Source organism: Mixophyes fleayi, chromosome 6, assembly GCF_038048845.1.
Source record: "Mixophyes fleayi isolate aMixFle1 chromosome 6, aMixFle1.hap1, whole genome shotgun sequence".
NCBI classification, from domain to species: domain Eukaryota; kingdom Metazoa; phylum Chordata; class Amphibia; order Anura; family Limnodynastidae; genus Mixophyes; species Mixophyes fleayi.
In genome coordinates, this window is record NC_134407.1 from 85,610,806 (window position 1) to 85,626,968 (window position 16,163).

Consider the following 16,163-nt stretch of genomic DNA (forward strand, 5'->3'; position numbering starts at 1 on the left):
GACCGTTGCCTTGGCAACGGTCGGGAGTTGGAAGGAAATGACGTCCCGGTCGTCATGGTGACGGCCGGGACGTTGGGACCGACAGGAAGCGAGCCGCGGCGGCTGTGAGTACCGCCGCGGCTCGTGACACATCCTAGAACAGTTTGGTGATGAACAATGCCTTTTCCAGCATGATGGAGCATTTTGCCATAAGGCAAAAGTGAGAACTAAGTGGCTCAGGGATCAAAACATCGAAATTTTGGGTCCATGGCCAGGAAAATTCCCAGACCTCAATCCCATTGAAAACTTGTGGTCAAGAGGCAGCAGGACAAACAAAACCCCACAAATTCTGACAAATTCCAAGCATTGACTAGGCAAGAATGGGCAGCCATCAGTCAGTATGTGGCCCAGAAGTTGATTGACAGCATGCCAGGGTGAATTGCAGAGGTCTTCAAAAAGAAGGGTCAACACTGCAAATATTGACTCTTTGCATAAATTTAATGTAATTGTAATTGTTAATAAAAAGCCTTTGATACTTATGAAATGCTTGTCATTTTAGTTCAGTATACCATAGCAACATCATGATAAAAAAAAGTCTAAAAACACTGAAGCAGCAAACTTTGTGAAAACCAATACTTACGTCATTCTCAAAACTTTTGACCATGACTACATACTGCACTGTACATTCAATTAGGGAGTCTGCTTAATACATCAAGTCTGAACAGATTGTTTGATGAAGTTTATAGATATACATTCACCACTCCGCTCAGAGTCGGATTCTCTGTAATGCAGTAGCTCAGCAATGTATAAGAAGTTATCTTGTTGAATGTATGAGCTGTACATACTACACTGCTTTATTCAATTACGTAGTGCCTTTAGAGCAATGAAAGCCTTAGGGCTGCATCAGGGTCTGGCTGGTAGACTTTAGCCCAGGGGGCAAGCACATAGCACTCTCCCATAAGTAGCGGCCAATCCTCAAAGGGTGGTCTTCGGTACAATATATATTTATCAATATAAAAAGAGGCTATTTTAGTGTTGCTTAACCCAGCGATACTTTATTATTATAAATGATAAATTTTAAATAAAGAAAACAAAAAATGCAACAAAAAAACAAACCTCAGTTTATATTGCATTTTATTTTATGTTCCTTCTCACTACAACACTTGTTTTTTTTACATACCTCGCTGATTATAATCGGGTATAAATCATATTATTGCAATAGATTATATAATGTTCTATTACAGTACTGAACACAGGGGCTAATTTATCAAAATGCAAAAAGCGCGTTTGCTTTAAAAACCTGATTTATTTTTGCCAATAATAGGGTTATTATTTGTTTAAGGGTTAACCTAAAACATATAATATGAGTAGTGCTACTGGTAGGAGGAGCAGAGCACTAGGTGTCAATCTGACACTCTGGCCCAGAACTTTATTAAGGCTCTGGGGGGCCAGGGATACTTTAGACAGGGGGGACCCCTATGATTACACCAGTTAGGTGCACGCAGCTCTGCCTTCATGAGCAGTACAGTGTGAAGCAGGACATACCTCCCAACTGTCCTTCCTTGTAGTAAGACCAAATCCTGACTAAGTGAGACAGTCACCCAAATTCGGGACTGCTCAAACAGGTTCAGGGCAGTTGGCAGACTGTCGTCCTCTCTCCTACCTGTCTTGTCACTTTCACCTCTTGTGGTTGCTGGTGTCTTTAGATCAGTTGCTGCTTGTCTGGATCCTGGAATGTTGGATGCCCTATGTAAAAGGGGTTTTCCCCCCTTTTGGGTTCCAATCTCCATAATATTCTGGCAAATGTATGTATGACCATTTAATACCGTTATATATATGACTATTACCTTCAACCAACTCCTCGCAAAAGATATTTCTAAATTAACCCAAGAAATATCATTCTTATATTCCCTTATATCGATAGACTTCAAGAATAATCACAACAAGATATAGCTTCATTTAAAGTATGTTGTATTATATTAAAGAAAAATAAACAGCGTAACAATATTTTACACAAAATAGTTTTTAGTGCAATATATCATACTTATTGCCTTTAATATAGATATATATGTAATTGTGTGTGTGTTTTGACTAACTATTGTCTAAAGGTGTGTGTGTGTGTGTGTATGCATTGTGTAGTGAAGGGGGAGGGGAGAATCCATATAGAGCAGCATGCATACCTCACTCAAAGTCCAGCGGCCATTTTCAAACACATGGTTACAACCAGTTCAAACTACTCCACTTTCTATGCATAAACCAACATAAAACCACACAGGACTATGTATAACACCAATATAAAATGTTATATTTAACGATCTGATCACTTCCTAATCCATCACTTCTATGCATGTACATTAAAGCAAACTCACTTTCTTCAAAGTCCATTATGGAACTTAGCACCAATGTTTCCAGGACCAAAACTTAACCATGCATAGCACAAGCGTCTCCATGACCAAAGCCTAATCAATCGATCCCAAGCACAACAGGAATTCAAACTATGTATAGTACAGCACTCCACAAATCACAGCATTACATCATTAACTATGTATAACATAAATGCTTTTATTTATCCCAACCAGGCATGCATTTATGTCACACTTTCATTCTCACTTAAAACTTTCATTTACAACATTCATTCTCAAGTTACCACATTCATGTATCCACTCACTCACCTTTTACTACATTCCAGTTCTATAATTCACACTACTTAGGGCCTATGTTGGCCTGTTCACCTAGGAGCTGCATGACCTGTCACAGTCCAGAAATCCAGCATGGAGTGAGGGAGAGAACTTTTTCCTTGTCCAGTGTAAACCCCCCTTGTGGGCGGATTCTAGAAGCTGGCTAGTCTTTCATATGCTAATTATAGACCAAGGGCCTGAGTCATTAAGGAGAGCAAAGCATAAAAAAGGAGTAACATTGCACCTGGGCAAAACCATGTTGCATTGGAGGCGGGTTAAATTTAAAATGTGGGGACAGATTTATAGTTGTGGTAGGACATGTCCTAGATCAACTTTAAATTTCAGTGTAATAATAAAGCTAGCAAGTATTTGTGTGCTAGATGAAAAAACAGTCAGTATTTAACTAATGTGCAAAATAATAAACTAATTTGCACCCCTTGCATTGTAACATGGTTTGTCCCAGAGAACATTTACTCCTTTTTTGCCTTAATGACTCAGGCCCCAAATGTTCAAACCTGTTTATCAAGTAGTTACCACCCATAGTCCCAGGTGGGGGGAGGATTTTCATGTGCACAGTCACCTTTCAATTCAATTGTGGCTGAATCTGTTATAGGTTATAAAATGAAACATAAATAATAGATTATTTATGTACTCTTTATCACCCTATTTGGAAAAAAATGGGTACATGAAATTTAGAAAACTCCAACCAGCCTCGGTGTTAAATCAATATAACACCCACATTACATAAAGCCTCCCTTCAGCCCAAAATTAAAATAATAGTATTCACATTTGATAAATAGATCTACTTCCCTCCAACTAGCCCTGATATTAATAGCATACACATTTAATAAATAGACCTATTTCCCCCCAACATTTAATAGTATTCCCATTTAATAGACAAACCTATTTCTCTTCCTGCAAACAGCCCCAGCAATAAATTAAAAAACATTTACATTTAATAACCATAACCATTTCCCACAACCATCCCAGGCATTAAATAATTCATAATCACATTTAATAAATAGATCTAATTTTCCCCAAACAGCCGCATATTCTGTTAATAGCTCTCAATCCAATCCAACATTAAATTATAAGTCCAATTACGCCATCTTAGCTTCATAAGCCCCACTAATAAAATTACCCACCACCCACAAATAAAATAGCACCCATAATAAGCCCCCAACCTGCACTTCACCATTAAATTTAGATCCCCTTCCCTCAAACATTATATTAGTATATTGGCCCCCTCTCACACAAACACACAATATACTGGCTCCCACTCTTACATACACAAACACCATACTTACCTACTTTCTAGAATCTTTTTCCAGGAGAGGGGCGTGACTGGAGGGCTGGAGGGGGCAGGGCACGGTGAATCGCTTCATTTTGGACCTGCTCCCCACAGCGAAAATGGTGTTTTGTCACGGGGGTGGGGCCAAAATGACGTGATTCACCGCAAATCGTGTCATTTAGTGGTGGCTGTAGCGGGTTGCGGGAGATTTGCCAGCTCTCCCGGGAGTCCGTGAGACTGACCCGAATTTCGGGAGTCTCCCAGACATTCCGGGAGAGTTGGCAAGTATGACAAACACACACACACACACACACACACACACACACACACACACACACACACACACACACACTCACACACACACACACACACACACACACAATATACTGGCCCCCTCTCTCTCTCACACCCACACCCACAATATACTGCCCCCTCTCTCTCACACACACACACACACACAGACACATACACAATATACTGGCCTCCTCTCACACACACACACACACACACAAAATGCATATATACACTGGCCCTCTCTCTCTCTCACACACACACACACACACACACAATATATATGCACTTGCCCTCTCTCACACACACAATATATAAACTGAACCCCTCAGACGCACACAATATATGTACCAGGGGTCGACAACCTTTCTTTGTTAGTGTGTCGGCTAAAATCGAGTCAAGCCCAGGTGTGGCAGCTGTGTGCGTGTGTGTGTGTGTGTGTATGTATATATATATATATATATATATATATGTACAATACTGTGCAAAATTTTATAAATATTTACTTGTTGGTCCCGTTACTATCAATATTATGATATTAGAATAATGAAATAAGACATATATATATATATATATATATATATATATATATATATAAATGCTTAGTGGCGTCTGTCTGTCTGTGTGTGTGTGTGAAAAAAAACAAACAAGTTGCAGCGCCACCTGCTGGGCAGAGTTATACACTGACCTACTAAATTCTTAGTGTGTGTGGGAAAAAAAATTAAAAAAGGGCTGAAATTTGGTAGGGCTCAAAATCATTTTCGTGAGGTAATTTTACCTCATGAACACACATGTGTAGAGGCGTGCGTTAGTGTGTGTGTGTGTGTGTGTGTGTGTGTGTGTGTGGAAAAAACTATTGTCTCAGAAAGGGCTCATCCAATTGACCTGAAATTTGGTATACTGACATTATTTGACAAAAAAATTAGAATAGCCAAGTCAGTTAACTTCCATCATCCCCCCTTCCCCCCGTGGGAGGGGTAGTAAAGGCTAAATTTACGAGTTGAGGGGTCAAACTCATTTTCGTGAGGTAATTTTACCTCATGAACACACATTAAAAAGGCCGCTTGCGTCGGGAAGTAACGCTCTTCCACTGAGGAGGCCTGGGCTAGGTCCAAATGCATAACAAGAACCTTTTTAAGACCTTAAGTAGCTTGATTTGACTAGAATGCATGAGTATCATGCACGGGTTAACTTGTATATATATATATATCTATAATATAAATGCTTAGTGGCGTGTGTTAGTCTGTCTGTGTGTGTGGAAAAAATAAAATCAAGCTGCAGCGCCACCTGATGGGCGGAGTTATACACTGACCTACTAAATTCTTAGTGTGTGTGGAAAAAAAAAATCAGAAAGGGCTGAAATTTGGTATACTAAGATGTTTTTAATTTGTTAATTTAATTTGTTAATTGTTAAAAGTGTTTATAAAGATTTAAAAAAAATATATATATATTTCTTGAAGGAGAAGTGACAGTTGGGAGTGGTTGGTGGTTGCCGGGGGTGACAGTGGGGAGTGGTTGGTGGTTGTCGGGGGTGACAGAGTGAGAGGAGTGTGATACTCAGGACCGCTGAGAGAGATCCCTGTGTCTGGATAGACATCTGGATAGATGTGGCTATGAAAATGAAGGATGAGGTGATGGAGAAGAATGATGAGGTGGTGACATGTGGACAAAACCACGTTAAAAAAGGGCGCTTACGTCGGGAAGTAACGCTCTTCCCCTGAGGAGGCCTGGGCTATGGCCCAAATGCATGACAAGAACCTTTTTAACACCTTAAGTAGCTTGATTTGACTAGAATGCATGAGTATCATGCACGGGTTAACTTGTGTATATATATATATATCTTATTTTATATGATAATATTAACAGTGATGGGACCAACAAATAAACATTCAAATTATGCCTCATAGTAGTATACTCAATTCATATTATGCCACAGTACTGCCCTCAATTTATATTATGCCATATAGTTGTGCCCACAATTCATATCATGCCTCATAGTTATACCCCCATTTCATATACCCCATAGTTTTGCCCCCAATTCATTTTATGCCACATAGTAGAGCCCCAGTTTATATTATGCCACGTAGTTGCTCCCCCAAATCATAAATGTCCCCATTGAACATTATGCCTCACAAAGTGCCTCCAAATAATTTTAAGCCACACATAAATGCCCCCATTGAATGTTTTGCCTCACAAAGTGCCTCCAAATAATTTTAAGCCACAGATAATTGCCCCCAATGAATATTATGCCACACAAAGTGCCTCCAAATAAGTTTAAGCCACACATAAATAAAATAAACATTAGCCAAATGTATATCCAACTTACCTCTTGGAGGCGTGATTAGTTCCGTAATGGTGCTCGGGAGGAGTTCACAGCAGTTCACTGTTGGCGATGAGCTGAACTGCTGCGCATACGCGCATAATGAGATGAAATGACAGCCGGATGGCCCCTGATATACACACTGCCTCCCCCACCCCACACACACACACAATATATATACACTGGCCCCCTCACACACGCACAATGTATGTACACTGGCCCCCTCACAAACACACATAATATATACACTGGCCCCCTCACACACACACACACAATATATATCCAGGGGAGAAGTCATATGACAGGTGGTAGGAGGGGGGCGTGGTGATGTCCATGCATCACCATAGCCCCGTCCCCACTTTGAAATGCCAAAATTCAGAGCATCGAAGAGTGGGGACGGGGCTTAATGGTGTGATTAAGCCCCGGCATTCAATGCCATGAATTTCGGCAAATTTTGGCAAATCCGGGAGGTTGCCTACTCTTCCGGAAGCCTCTAGCGAATTCCGGGAGAGTAGGCAAGTATGATATATAAACTGGCCCTCTCTCACACACACACAGACAATATATATACACTGGCCCCCTCTTACACACAATATATACATTAGCCCTCTCTCACACACAATATATACACTGGCCCACTCTCACACACAATATATACACTGGCCCCCTCTCAAACACACACACACCCACACACATCAACACAATATATATACACTGGACCCCTCTCACACACAATATATACACTGGTCCCCTCTCACACACAATATATACACTGGCCCTCTCTTACACACAATATATACACTGGCCCTCTCTCACACACAATATATACGCTGGCCCTCTCTCACACACAATATACACACTGGCCCCCTCTCACACACAATATATACAATGGCCCCCTCTCACACAGAATATATACACTGCCCCCCCCCCACACACAATATATACAGTGGCCCCCTCTCACACACACATTTTATACAGTGGCCCCCTCTCTCACACACACAATATATACACTGGCCCTCTCTCACACACAATATATACAATGCTCCCCCCACATACACACAATATATACAGTGGCCCCCTCTCACAAACACACATTTTATACAGTGGCCCCCTCTCACACACAATATATACACTGCCCCCCCCACACACACAATATATATACAGTGGCCCCCTCTCACACACACACATTGTATACAGTGGCCCCCTCTCTCACACACACAATATATACACTGGCCTTCTCTCACACACAATATATACGCTGGCCCTCTCTCACACACATTATATGCACTGGCCCCCTCTCACACACAATATATACACTGGCCCTCTCTCACACACAATATATACGCTGGCCCTATCTCACACACAATATACACACTGGCACCCTCTCACACACAATATATACACTGGCCCCCTCTCACACACAATATATACACTGGCCCTCTCTCACACACAATATATACACTGGCCCCCCTCCAGGAGGGATTGGAAACTTAAAGTGGCCCTGGAAAAAATTCTTGAAGTGGCCTCATGTGGGCGGGTCCAAATCAACTGTGGGTGGGGCCAAGACAAAAGTAGGCGGAATTTAGAACTACTGGAATGCGATTGTAGTAACAATTAGGAAAACCTAGATGTGATGACTTAAGACACAGTGGGTCATTTCTAAAGCAAAGCAGGGAAAAAGCTGCCAGTCCTGTGCTATAAAAATACATGAATCTTTTTACATTATCTGTGACTGGTTTATGCCTCTGTGCTCAAACTTCTTTAGTTGCCTACTAACACATCCTTACAAAATTCCCTTTATAGAAACATATCTGACCTTGTTTAATAAGTTTAACTATTAGGAAACATGTTGGCAGAAACCTATTTGATCAGTCTGCCAGAGCAGCATATGAGCACTTCACTGCACTGTCAGGGCCGTCTCTTCCATTGGGCACGATGGGCAGGTGCCCAGAGGCCCTGCAGGCAAGGGGGGCCCGTCCGAATCCTAAAAAAAGAAAAAAATATATATATATTTTTTTATTAAAAATACTTACCTTGCGGTCACATCAGCCGTGATCCGGCTCCCTCCCTGGTCCTTTCTTCCGTGCTGTGCTCGCAGTGAATGCTGGGCCTGATGTCATGCCCAGCATTCACTGCAACCACAGCACGGAAGAGGGCAGAAGAGACTCAGTGGCGCGGAAAAAAGAAGAGGATCGAACTTAAGGTAAGTTAAGGGGGCCCCTATATATATATATATATATATATATATATCACAAAATAGACACAAATGGCGCTATGACACTGCACCAGTACAATAATATTAGAGTCCAATGTCTTGAACTGGTTCCTTCTTATGTAACACTTCCCCTGTGCGGACGGCTGCCAATCCTCTGTAGCAAGCGGTGTAGCAGGAATAAATCTAAAATTAATGAGAGGAGGCGCAGAATAGTGTAGTATGGCAAGTTAATGGAGCCAAGTAGATATGTTTAATACTCATGAGTATTTGCTGTTATATTGCCATCGCTGATCAGATAGGCTTGTCATCTGCTTCTGGATGTGTAAGTTACTACTTTTTTTAATAAATTTGAACTTTTTGGATACTACATCTGTGTCCTTCTCTGTATTGATTGAGGTAACCAATTGGATAATCAATGGTGGCTGAAGATTGACTACATCCTCACAGTCTACAGGATAATCCTACAGATAAGCCATTTAACTTTTGGCTTCTGGTACGCATACATCTTCATTGGTGTGACCTGTTTGTCTATATATTATCTTGAACGCTATTTGGGCTTGTGTGATCTCTCACCCTATGAGCTACACATATCTACTCTAGATATTGTTGATATCCACACGGTGGGAAGCTTTGGCTCACTTTTTTCTGGTGTTTTGGTTCCTTTTCTGGATTCATACTTGGCTCCATTAACTTGCCATACTACACTATTGTGCGCCTCCTCTCATTTATTTTAGATATATATATATATATATATATATATATATATATATATATGTAAAAAAAAGTGATTTTATATATATAATCACGTTTTTTTTTTACATACATATATATTTTTTTTACACACACACACACACACTATTTATATATATATATATATATATATATATATATATATATATATATATATATATATATATATTTATTTTTTTAGGGGACCAGTACACTGTATTGCCGGGGGCCCATAAAGTAGTTAAGGTGGCCCTGCGCACTGTTGCATCTTTCCCTAACATCATGAGCTGTAAGCTACCAGTCAAATCTCTCTCTTTAATATTTAAAAATGTGTACTGTGTGTTTCAAAAAATGCATCAAAAATAATCCTTATAATAAATGACTATCCAGTGCGATCACCAGAAAGGTAAAATGCTTCAAGCATCTGCAAGAAAACACTTCTTTGGTAACAATTGTGTATGAGCCCTAAATGTGCCCAGTGATTGGTGGTGGTTTGTGCAGGGAGGGTTGTCAGACAATGGCATAAGTGAAGGGGAGAGCTATTCCAAGGGTTTGCTGGTGATATAGTAAGTTTAAAGTAGGCAGGATTAATTATATTGTCAGTACAATGGGGGCTGGCCATATGTTCAACAAAGTGATCAGAGAATGGGACCAGTGCAAGGTAGAAGGCAGGCAGTGGAACCAAGGCGAGAACCACTAAAGTATCGGTAAAGCTGAAATAAGGCTCTGGGGGCCCCGGGGCACTTAAGACAGGGGGGTTATCATAAATTAAAGTAATTTTATCGTTTTTAAATAAGCATTGCCCAATCAATTGTATGTGTTTCCAAAGCACAAAGTGATTTATTTTAGCAAATGTAAATAGTCAACAATTCAATACATTATTATATTATGATAAAGTACAGTACAGCCAATACCAAAAGATAAATACATACCAATGCTATCGCATGCGCTCGCTGCGCACCCACGAGACCCGGTGGACAGTATATCTGTTAGAATACTGTGTCAGAGTTGACTGAGGGCCAGGGGAATGCAGCTATGATTATATACAGAACAGTGATACACAGTGAACAATAGAGATGACGTAGATTGTTTCTATAGGTCCATACGTTGGGTGGGTCCAGGGTAAACAGGTCATAGGCTGATTCAATCTAAGGAATCCAAAGGTGGGGGTCGTCTCTCCAGGGGGTCTGCTCCTTTCATAGCCAGCATCATACAAAAGGTTTATTCCCTAATATCAATAACTAAAGTATGCAATGTGCGATCTCTTCGCCGACTGCACCGGACATTTCTGGAGCTTGGAGATAACCTTTTGTATGCCCTTCAAGGGTGCAATAAAACACTTAATACATTATTTGGAAAGGTACAAGGTACAATATAACATGTATCAGCTATACAGAATTCTCTACTACAGTTCTTCAAGTTTAACAGGTTCATCTGTCCAACGCGTCTTTAAGCTCAGAACACCTTTAAACACTTTGGGGGGTATTCAATTGTTACCGTTAACGCGCTAAAACAAAAAAAACTAGCGCTCTAAAAATATTAGCGTTAATACGGTAATTACTCGCCAAATTTCATCTCGCAGCTCAGGGAGCTGCGAGATGAAATTCAGCGAGTAAACTACCGTATTAATGGTATTTCCGCGCATATTACCGTATTAACGCTAATATTTTTAGAGCGCTCGGGTTTTTTTTAGCGCGTTAAAAGCAACAATTGAATACCCCCCATAATGTTTATCAATAGCATCATCCTATGCCTATTAATAATGTCATATACAATCTCCTTCAGCTTGCGTTAATATACACAATTCTAATAATGTCATCAGTTCTTTTCAACAACACGTGTGGGCGGGCTATTGTCTGTTCATTCTTTCCAGTCTCCCGATACTCAGATTTAACAGTGATCGGTTTGCAAAGCATTGGGAGACTTCAGACTAAGGGACCTAGGTGTCCTACTTTTTCCCCTAGTGACCTCCCACCTATAGTTCGGGTACCTCAAGAATATTTAGTGGAAAGAGAACTAATCCTACTTGATATAATCACTGAGGCACGTGTGAGCACGCCCAGCACTTTGTTTGGTTGAAAACCTTACCCTCCCAAGAATGATAATCATTCTCAAGGATGCCTGCTCAAGTCCGAATATTACTGGACTGGCATCGCTGGGTGTACCTCTTTTCTGACCATGGGGTCGCCGTACTTACGGACGTAATGCTACTCAGACAATAGCCCCTCGCACTTTCTCCAAGCTCCGAGGTTTCCAAATTTTCCTTTACCCTTGAATTGAATAGAGTAATTGGCTGGACCGATTATGCTACTAACTTCTCCTTCCTCCCCAATACCTCCTTATCATTACCTGAACCAGTCTCTGTCACCTGCTAATAATCAAAAGAATTAACCGTCCTGAGAAGAGAATGAAGTGAGAGAACACAAAACAGGAAAAACTACAACTTCATGCTGGACAACAGTCTTAGCCTTTGGCTCAGGTGTTACTAACTGCATTCAAGGCTTTCCAGAACAGACTCATGAGTGCCCTTGGACCCTTCTCTGAGTGTTGGCACCTCTGCAGTGGGTGGAATGGGCACCAGTGTGTCTCTGCTACCCTTGAAGCCGTGATGCTGGTAGCCTACACCTGGTACCTGTCTGTCAAATAACCTGAGCCTAAGAAATTTCTGCTCCACAACTTACTCTCCCGATCCAACATCCTGACAGTTAGTGTGAGCTTTCAGGAAACAGTGTTTTGGACGTTCTTGGTTGCTGTCTCACTATTTACCTTCTCTCAAGGTCTAACCTAGCCTCCCACTTACAATCTCATCTCACGAGGGGTCAAGAACATTTCAAAAACTGACAGGTTAGGAGTCTGCCCAGGAGTGATCTTTTGGTAGCGGGAAAGGACTAGTGGCCGAAGCTATCAGTCACTTCAATCAAGTTCCAACTCTTATTCTATTCAATTCGTTCTACCGAGTGCCACTACTTTATGTTCACACTGGTTTATGGCTAATTGAAAGTATGTGATTTGTTACCACTGCTCATACATTATACCTCTATTATCAATAACATGAAAACCCCTATCATCTATTATAACTCTAGGACTATCACATTGAATAACAAAAGCTTTGAGTATGACACAGTAATACATTAGACACATTTCAATACACCTTTACCCAGACATATTTCATTAGTACACCACTGTATACTTGAGGATCCTGCATGGTGGTAATTGGATGACGTGTATTTGTTTTACCTGGAGGAAAACCCATCAGCAGGAGGGATATGGGATGGCTCTATTGGTCTACCTTGTCCATCTTTCCAGAGTCCACCAGACTCTTCACCACATCTCTTCACCTTCCAGATAGTTTATTCCTTAGGTAACACAAATCTTCATATATTAACCAATATGTGTATGTGTGCCTGTTTGTGTGTGTGTGTTCACATTTTAAAACTAAAACAATACAACGAAAAACAAAACATAGATTTGTTAGCTGTCACATAAAACCCTGCTGTCTATTTGACAGCTATGTTCGCCCTGGTGTGACAGCCATGTATGGTCGTGTGTGTAAGTGTGGACTTTACTAGCAGCTACTTCAGTTGGTAACTGTGTCACTGTATAAAGTCCTCTATGTAGTGTCCTAATCATGTGCTGGTATTGCTATAAAAAGATTTCTCAGTCACCTCAACATCGCCCTTTAGACTAGAAAAATGCTGAAGACCAATGTATATCAATCGATATTCCCTCTGCCAACTCACATGTCATTCTCAGTACCTCACATTCAGCTACTTGACTAAGTGGGAAAGGCAATGGGGTCTATTTCTATAACACTTTCTTCAAATATAACAGTATTCAGTACATGTCTGTTTAACAGTGAAAAAATATAAAACATGAAAATTCTACATTTTCTAGGGTTTCACATTATGTCGTATCTTGTGGTAAAAATCCTACTCCAATGTTCTATACAGAGATGCATATCTGTATGCCTAACTTCCAGAAATCTCCTATCCACCCTTTGTGCATCCATATAAAGGCACATTTTTGAACAGGAGGCACGAATCATAAAACAAAAAAACAAAACAGATATGCAATCTATAAAACATGAATCGTATTTCCACAACAGAACCTTTCTGCTTAAAATCAGCAGTTTCTATACCCATGAAAACAAAACCCCTGACTGTTTCTGTAACTCATGTCAATCTAGTGTGTGTATCTCTGAACTTGTCTTATGTAAAAAAATAAAAATATGTCTTAGCCCCATTGTTGAGACTGTGTCAGATTTTATCTCTACCAGAGCAGAGAGAGAGAGAGAGAGAGAGAGAGATAGAGGGAGAGAGGGAGAGAGGGAGAGAGGGAGAGAGAGGTACTATCGTTTGTGTAAAGAATGAGAAATAAGAAAGCAATGAATGATGGGAATACAAAGATTTGAATACAAACATACATGTAGAAAGGGAGATTTTACAGCAAAAATGACAGCTGGATTGGACTCTATGGGGAAATGGCTGAATTCATTCCACTGCTTCCCTTAGCTATTTGCTAACTATGACCCCTCCCCATACTTGACTAGGGGTTCTTAACCGTGCAATCCAGTGTCGTCCATTATTTGTTCATTAAGAACTCGGTATCACATTGACTACATACCTTTTCAACGGACTTTCCTAACTTATGATAGAGAAATGTAAAAATTAACTGTTGATGACTCATCTGAGATACATAAAACGATATTTTGGAGCAAAGTGTGTACATACTTCATTGTTGGATAATGATTCTCAGCCAAACAAATTATCATGAGACACTGCAGCCTAAAACAAAGAGTGTTCCATTTGTCTATTGTTAATTAGTCTTTCAAGAGTAATTCTTCTATTTCTCTATCTCACCCCTTTTAAACACTAAGTCTATATATCTTTTGTCTATCTTTTATCTGTAAGAGGGAAACAAGATAGTTATCTCATAACAGCAAACAAAACAAACATTTCCATTCTTTACCATCAGCCAGAGATTTAGGAAAACAAACATGTGACAACATAAAACAAACAAACAAAATCAACACAGATTACCTTTTAAATCCGTTCCCTGCACACTAATACTTACCACAGTTTAAACCCCACCTGGTTGTAGGACTACAGGTCTGACCTAACCTCTAGGGTTGGCTATGGTTCTCCCCCAAGGCATTGGCTGCTATGAGATGCACAGGAAACTGTTGAGAAGTCTCTGAGACTTGTGTGCGCCGTCTCTGTGGGTGTCTGTGTGATTCCCCCTTAGATGGGCCAAGTCTCTTTGCTTCCGCTCTTGTCATTGTACAGTCCTTTGCTTGGTGTCCCATTTTAGTGCATCTAAAACACTTCCTCAACTCATGTTGTTTCTTTTCCTTAAACCAGGTGTTATTATGCTGTGGTTGTGTGTGCCGTCCCTCTAGTGCTTGGATACTCACCATCATTAACCTATCACTTAGTGTGTCTTTCTGTTTATTTATATTCTTATCATGTTCTATAGCTGACTCCCTGAGAGCATCTACAGTGATCCCTCTCCAGTTTGGTAATGAAGTTTGCACCCTTGTTTTCAAATTTTCTCTGAGGCCATCCATTAGAACTGAAACAGCAACCTCCCTGTAGTGTACATCATCCTTTATGTCTGATAACCCAGTGTATTTGGCCATCGCTATCGGAGCTCTAGAAAAATAGTCCACTGCATTTTCACTATCCTGTTGTTTGATAGTGAAAATTTTACTCCAGTCCATTACCACAGGAAAGTATATGGCCAACTGAGAGATTATGCGTTTAATATTTTCCTGTTTATCATCATCTGTTAAGGACTTCTCTTCCTCCAACATACAATCCTTAATAAACTTTTGTATATCAGTACTGGGAGGAAGACACGCCTTAAACACCACTCGCCAATCTTTATTAGTTGGCTCATGTGCATAACCTACATCGCTAACAAATTTCTGACACTTGGCTAAATCTTTCCTATGGTCTGGGAACTCAGATATAATTGCACGCAGTTCAGATCTAGTTCATGGACAATGTATTTCTACATGTCTTATGGGAACTACGCTATCTCTGTCTGCCTTCCCATTGGGAACTGCTATTGTGCTATTGCCACAATTTTAAACAATCCTCATGTTTAATTCTCGTTTTTGTTGATTTAATCAACCACACTTTATTTCTAACAATATTTAAAACCTCTGACTCAAAACTACCCATGTTTGGGAAAGGTCTTTCACAATCCTTGGTCATTTTGACCCACTTGTCGCAATATGCAGTTGCGTATGCACCATATTTATTAAACATGAGAAATTTTGCTGAACTAACCGGCCATTCATTAGGCAGCACAACACGAACTATCTCTAGCGTAGCGTTTGCTTCGCATCCATTGTGAAAACAACCTATTTCTCAACGCTACGCAAAAATACTTTTTTACCTGTTCTCCTTTCAAACAGAACCTACTAGAGATTTTTATCCGTGGATGGTTTCACAGGCTACGCCCACACACCTCCTAACACATAAATATCATTGCGGACTAAAGGGCTATCAGCTCCTCTATACCCTGGACTCTACCACAAAATCTGTTTTCACCGTATACCCTGTATGCTACTTATTCAAATCACGTGCTTCTTCAATACACTGTATGCTACATAAAAATCCACATACTACCACTATCACTGCACCGTATGTTACA